This window comes from Eptatretus burgeri, chromosome 15 (genome assembly GCF_056783735.1).
Source record: "Eptatretus burgeri isolate ZD-2024b chromosome 15, Ebu_testis_v1, whole genome shotgun sequence".
Taxonomy (NCBI): Eukaryota; Metazoa; Chordata; class Myxini; order Myxiniformes; family Myxinidae; genus Eptatretus; species Eptatretus burgeri.
This window is the reverse complement of record NC_140975.1, coordinates 51,614,801-51,622,221: the sequence shown is the minus strand read 5'-3', so window position 1 is coordinate 51,622,221 and position 7,421 is coordinate 51,614,801. Positions and strand designations below refer to the sequence as shown.

Here is a 7,421-nt window from a genome sequence, read left to right as displayed (position 1 = left end):
ATGATGAAAGTGAGATGGTAGGTTTATTGGTTCACGAGCACCAGCCAGAGTGACCACGATATTCGTTATGTCTGTGTGGCTGTGTCTGTCTGTCCAGAGCATAACTCCGTGGACTTTGATCCGATCTTGATGAAACTTAGTTATGTGTTCGATATCAATGTCTAGTTGTGTTTTCCTGGATGAGGGCATGCTACGCCCATTGTGGGTGGAGCCACGCCCCAAAAATAGCCATTTTTAGGGGGGTAGTTGGATTAAAAATCTATCTTCTCCCAGAGAATTGACTGAATGTAATGGGTTCTTCGGTATTTGAATAGCAAAATGAATTATCTAAAACTTGACATTGGCCAATTTGTCATTTTCGTCCCAATGTCAAGGTCAGAAGGTCAAAAACTTAGAAAATTGTGAATTTAGACATAAAAACCATTCGATTGCCCAAACTTTGAGAGCTAGGATGACAATATTTTTTATGCATAATCTTGAGGTCATTCCCCACATAAAGTCTTGAAACCATTTTGCTCTATTTTAAACACCTTGCCCGTGGCGCCCCCTTCAAGATTGATTTTACGCTAATTTCATCAAAGTATGGATAATCCGAGGAGAGCGAAATGCCATAAAGCCTATATGACGTGACATTGTTCCTGGAATGTTCCAGAGGAAGTTTTGCACCAAAGGTCATAATCCTTGACCTTTTGACCTTTAAAGGCCACAAAGGTCAAATTTTAAAAGTTGTGGGAATCAAACCGGGTTTTCATCCTTCTTTGATGAACTAACTCCAATAAGCTATAGCATGTATCCTGCTTCCTTATTTTAATGTCCACAACATTGTTTTGTGACCTTTAAAGGTTATGCAAAGATCAAATTTTTTAAGTTTTTGAACGAAACCGGGTTTTCGACATTTTTCAGCTAATAACCTGTCACCCGTACCACATCATGTTGATCATTTTTATAACTCGGTCAAAAATTATCACATTGTCTCATCCTTGACTTCTGAAACAATCTACATCGTCAAATACCGCTCGTGAACCATTGTCGTCTTCAGACTTGTTAAACAGGTATTTTTCTTCAACGTTTACACAAGAACAGTCAGGAGAATTGCCAATACTTGAGTGTATTTATCAAGGAGGTGAGAAAGGGCTTTTACATAAGATCCAGGTTGTAGTGGAGGAAGTAAAGGAGCAGCTCGGTAATCTGGGGCCAGATAATATGCACCCGAGAGTATTGAGGGTACCACACGATCCAGGATTGAGGGTACCTCTCTCTCCCACACTCTCCCTCTCACCCGACCCACTCTCCCTCTCTCCCTCTCTCTCACCCCTCTCGCCCTCTCTCTGAAACCTCTCCCCTCTCTCCCACCCCTCCCTCTCTCCCACCCATCTCCCTCTCTCTCTCCCACCCCTTCCCCCCCCCTCCTCCCCAACCCTACCCCACTATTAAGGGAACTGTTAATGACTGACTGTTTAGTTTTGATTTTAAAACGGCTTTATCAGAGTGTACAAATCTGATTCGGAGTGCACTGACCAGAGGGGCTGCAAAGGTCGTTGCATGTGCAAGCAAACAAGCAGGCAGGCTTTTCCAGGTAGATAATGTTGGTTTTTATATAGAACCTGGTGGGTAAAAAAAAAGAAAGGCTGATTGGGCACATTTTATCAGCCTTCCCTTCCCCTCCCCTCACGTTGTCTTCCCTTCCCCTCACACCGCATTCTCTTCCCTGCCTACCTCTCTCTCTCTCTCTCTCTCTCTCTCTCTCTCTCTCTCTCTCTCTCTCTCTCTCTCTCTCTCTCTCTCTCTCTCTCTCCCCCTCCCCCACCCTCTCCCTCTCTCTGCCCCACCCTGTCCCTCTCTTTCACACCCTCTCCCTCTCTCTCACACCCTCTCCCTCTCTCTCCCACCCCTCTCCCTCTCTCTCCCACACTCTACCTCTCACCCACTCTCTCAACACACTCTCCCTCTCCTAACCCACTCTCGCTCTCTCCCTCTCTCTCACCCCTCTCACCCTCTCTCTCACCTCTCTCGCCCTCTCTCCTACACCTCTCCCTCTCTCTCCCACCTCTCTCCCTCTCTCTCACCCCTCTCGCCCTCTCTCCTACACCTCTCCCTCTCTCTTCCACCCCTCTCCCTCTCTCTTCCACCCCTCTCCCTCTCTCTCCCACCCTCTCCCTCTCTCTCCCACCCCTCTCCCTCTCCCTATCTCTCCCACCCCTTCCCCTTCCCCTCCTCCCAAACCCTACCCCTCTACTAAGGGGACTGTTAATGACTGACTGTTTAGTTTTGATTTTTAAACGGCTTTCTCAGAGTGTACAAATCTGATTCAGAGTGCGCTGACCAGAGGGGTGCAAAGGTCATTGCATGTGCAAGGAAACATGCAGGCAGGCCTTTTCTAGGTAGATAATGTTGGTTTTTATATAGAACCCGGTGGTTAAAACCCACCCCTCACACTTACCCATCCTCCAAAATCCCCTCCCGTCTCCACCCCCATGGACATCTCCAGGAGGTGTCTGTATGCTGTATTAATGTACTGTTTTAACGTACCTCATTTCGTTCAATCCTGTACTACCCGCCCCTTTCTCCACAAGATACAAAACCAAACACAAGTCGAGAACCCGTCCTCCCATTTGCCCCTCAAGTCCCTTGACCAAACGCAAGTCCAAACCTTCTCCCATCACCCCCTCCTCCTCCCTACTTCCCACTTCTCCTCTCCTCTCTACCCAATCCTCCTCGCTCCTACCCCCCATCTCAGATTGTGATGTTTGGTGAAGCGTCGCTCTCCCCACCCCTTTCCTCACTCCCCCTGCTCCACCACCTTTCCTCACTCCCCTTCCCCACCCCCTCCTCGCTTCCATGCCCTTCTTGCTCTCTCCTCCCTCCTCTCTCCCACCCTTTAATCCTCTTCCTCCCCCAACCCTGCTCTCTCCCTCCCATCCATCCTCCCTCCCCTCCCTCCTCTCATCCCTCCCTCCTCTCACCCCTCCCTCCTCTCACCCCTCCCTCTTTCTCTTCCCCCCCCCCACACCCATAATATTACCATCAGTGAAGCAATGGGTTGTATTTTCTCATAAATTATATAACACACACACTCACACGCACACGCACACACATGTATGTATGTATGTCTGACAACAAAATATGAAAAAAAAATTGTGTTGCTCTTGTTAGTATCTCTGTCATGTTACACTTTGAACATCCCTGGTACCTATTTCTATACGACATCCTTCGTTACGAACTTTCATCTGCATTATTCGAGACATCTATTGACTTGACAACTTTTTGTTCAACATTTCCATGAAAGCTACCATGTTCACCCATTTCATTTTTCACCCTTGGCATATCTTTTTCCTCAATTTCGATCCCAATGGACAACCTTTCGATCATGAATGGCATAAAATTCATGCACATAACTATCTATTTCCATCCAAAAAAAATGAGCATTTATCATTAACCTTATCCTTGTCCAGCTCGATCCCAAACCATTTGTATTACCAAACCACACACGTTGTACAATCCTTTCACCGCCAATCAAGTGCAGATTCTCTATTCACCCGCCTCCTTCCTCCATAGCTCCGGCTCCCCACCCCGATTCCCTCTCCACTCATTCCATGCGCACCAGTCATACCCGAGCCCTCCTGAAGCCTCTCACGGAGGTATTGCAGCCGCAAGTCCCTCGGAAACCTGTGCAACGGAACCACAAGTGCAACGTTCTCTCTCTCTCTCTTTCTGCAGCCTTGCTCTCGCTCTCTGTCCCCTCGCAAGGTTTCTTCAATTCTTTAGATAAATACGAGAGTGATCGGACAGCTCGTCTTGCGGGGACCGGTCGCCCCATTTTCTCTACTTTCCTAGGGTCCATTCCGAAGCCTCCTGGCGGAGCAATGGGACATCAGAAGAATGTGTGCCTTCCAGTAGCACACATCTCCCATGCACAGAGGGAACACGGACGGGGATGGAAGCCACAGGGCCATGGACCGCGGTGGAGCATCAGCAATGAAGCCTGATATAAGGAAGAGATTATTGACACCAAGGACCCCTCGTTTGTTTCTACTGCCATCATTTTAGCCGCATTCTCCGCACCTTCTCTGTACATTTGAAGAGGCATGTTTCATGGCGATGGGTGGCTTTGACGGGGTGTTTTTGCGATCCTGAGCATCTCTCGGAGCTCTCCCTGCAGAGCTGAGCATCACACGGTTCAGGTAAAGACAGTTTGATTGTGCGTATAGCAGCTCAGATTTTGCATGGCATTCGGTGATCCTTTTCCCCAGTGCATCCTGGGTGGGAAGGACCTCCCGCTACATCTCTGGATAGCCCCAATTTGTCCATCTTCCAAATTGACATAAAGCCCAAAGTTGTCCTTATCCCTCTGGAAAGACATCGAACAAAAAGTTGTTCATCTTCCGCTGGATATACATCGAGACCCAAGTTGTGTATCTTGCTCTGGATAGACCTCGACCTCAAGTTGTCCATCTTCCGCTGGATAGACATCGAGCCTCAAGTTGTGTATCTTGCTCTGGATAGACCTTGACCTCAAGTTGTCCATCTTCCGCTGGATAGACATCGAGCCCCAAGTTGTGTATCTTGCTCTGGATAGACCTCGACCTCAAGGTGTCCATCTTCCGCTGGATAGACATCGAGCCTCAAGTTGTCCAGCATGAGTGAGCATGCTTTGAATGATCGCATCATTTCTCGACCACTAACGATTTTCTTGAGAGTTTTACATTTCAAATCGGCTGACCGACCATCTTTGGAGACCACGCGTTGAGAAGGCGGTGTGGGCTCGAAGTGGAGTGTACTGTATTGGTATTAATAAATAATACATTACATGCTAAATGGACGTGACACACAGGCTGAAAGGCGGTAAGTGCTTTCAGTACTTTGCGTCGTGGAAAGGACCCTCGGATGGGCTCGGAATGAATGGTTATTTGGTTTCCAGGCACTGACAGCGTCAGAGAACCATTAATCCCAATGTTCTTCCCCAGCAGGCTTGTGACTCGAACCGGATGTCGCTCACTGTTACCATGCATGTAACCATGGGTGTATAGTAATGGGATACATCTGTATATGAACATGATGCGATGTGCCCTTTAAGCGCACTAGGGGATTTGACAAAGCCCAAGTTGTACAAACCCATCGGTGTGCACTGTCGGCACAAGCTGGCCACAAGCAAGATGCTGGAATGTAGGATAAGGTGAGCCATAATTATGCAAACGAATATAGGATGTGCCGGAGTTTCTGATGGGTTGGGATGTCGATGCGTGCTTATGAGGAGCATTCAAAAAGTTATCAGAATACGTTACAATAGTCCAAAAACAGCCAGATACTTACAATCGTCTTAGAACCACCAGATACTTGACATGGTCTAAAAACCGCAAATATGTTTCAATACATCGTCAAAGCACTCTTTCAGCTCATTGCAGGATGATAGGGCGCCTCATCTCATAATGAGTGGTTTTTTTTGTATACTTGTCACGCTTGCCAATTGCAGAGCAAGAATTTCCTGAATGTTTCGCATCGTTCCGGCGATAAGTCACCCACTATTCATTGAAAGACACCATTGAATCTTTCATGTCCATTGGCTACTACTTGGGAGACCCGGTTATGGGACACCCGGTTTAATGCCTATCCATAGGACGGTGGTCTTTGACGCAATGCCCCATCTGTGAAGCACCAATCCGACAGCTTATGGTCTGGTCGAGAATCAAACTCAGACGAGACAGCTCAAGGTGAAGTGCACCTCTTCTGCAGCATCCTTTTGGTCATTACATATATAGATACTGTATCACTAATTAGTGAAAAATAAATACAGTACTTGCCTATTATTTGTACTTATGAGCTGGCAGGACAGCCGGGACCCAGAGGTATGCTCAAACGCCTCTAAGTTGTCTCGCCTGGGTTTGAATCTCGACATAGCTATAAACTATCATCCTGGTTTTTCACAGACAAAAGGAAGCATCACTTTTTGTGTCGCTCCTTGGATGAACATTAAATTGGGTGTCCCTGTCATCTACCAGCAATAATTGGTACACCTTAGGATCCCAGGGTGTTCTTTGTGAAATGTAGGCAAGTTATCCCTGCCACCCGAAACAAATTCCAAATTCCTGCCTGGACTGCAGGTAGCAAGTAGTCAGGTCTTCTTGGTGGCTCCTTGACACCAGGTTACACCGTGTGATATTTATAGTGTGGTTGAAGTCTGAGCAGCAGCTTCTGTACTCAAACATATTGACAAGGTGGTTCGCTTGTTTCATGTTAGTGGCCTCCTTCGGATTAGAAGGGCAAGCAATTCTAATTATAATCCACGTGTACCGATATATTGGAAAATATAAGCACATTGGTGTTTCTTAGGAGGACTAGTGCAAGTATCTCGCAACGATCATTTTTGAGCACCCCTGGTGGTAAGACGGACATGAAAAGAAAGAGCTTTATATTCATTAGCACATCTTGCCTCTCACTGGGAAGCCTTTCCAAGGAACGCTAAATGAGACCAAATGACTTTAGAGGTGCATTAAATAAAGGAGATATTGACAATTAACCAAAAGCGGTTGACGGTGTATAACCCTGCAGTTAAACGTCCTTTTTGCACAATGTATCCAGTGTTGGATGACAAGCTTACTGCTTGGTTCAGCCCTTTTCACGGTGATCTGCCTTTTGAAGGACAATTTATCCATGTTTTTCATCTGTAGTGTGAGTGTACCCGTCCATTCGCATGACATCAGCTTCTCTGTTATTTTGAATACTCGTGGAGGACCTTGTACTGTCCACATCATAAGGACCTGGACATGTTAATAGGTAAATGCATAAAAGATGATCAGTAAGTCCGTGGCCTGTCGCTGAACTGTTACGTTAAAAAAAAAAATTGTGAGATAAGGGATTCATACCTGCAGTCTTTGTTTCATGAAGCTAATATACCATCCAGGCTGCCCACCACCCTTGTTTATGCATAGTTTTTGATTTGAGATGCATTTCTAGCAACTTCGTTCAAATCGTGTTTAAGTTGCATCAGCTAAATAATCCATGTTATTCACGATAACTGCAAGTGTTCTCGAGACATATGTAGTAGCATAATCTCTGTAGCGAATTCTTAGGTAATGTCCAGACCTTCCGTTCAAGGATGATGGGAGGAAAGCCAGTGGTGGAATCACGAGACTGCACGTACCATGTCATTAAACATCATTCCTCCCAAATAAGATGCATTTAAACAGCGGACGACAACCAAAGCTCAACAAAGCTTTTGGAGTAGTCTGTAGATGTTGATGACCAGGAGAGTATAATCTGCGTACGACTTCTGACTCACAGAGGCCGCCAATCCCAGTGGACTCAACGAGGTCGTTCTGATGCACCTTCACTGGGATGATATGCACTTAAAGCTGTTAATCATTTCCTCATGTTTGATCAAAGTGGCTTCTCTTTGCTGGCCTCTCCTAGCCCCAGAAAGAAGA

General features: G+C 46.4%; 1 protein-coding gene across 2 annotated transcripts in view; it reads left to right on the top strand.

The window, feature by feature from the left end:
- The first annotated feature begins 3,604 nt into the window (after positions 1-3,604).
- LOC147012155 (leucine-rich repeat and fibronectin type III domain-containing protein 1-like) overlaps positions 3,605-7,421 on the top strand; it is a 124,890-nt gene continuing 121,073 nt past the window's right edge. The window contains exon 1 of one of the 2 annotated variants that reach the window (XM_085855880.1): positions 3,605-4,181. The gene's annotated coding sequence lies outside the window, so the exon portion shown is untranslated. Of the gene's footprint in view, positions 4,182-5,051; positions 5,174-7,421 lie in introns of those variants that run through there. The other variant, XM_085855881.1, reaches the window with a different exon arrangement.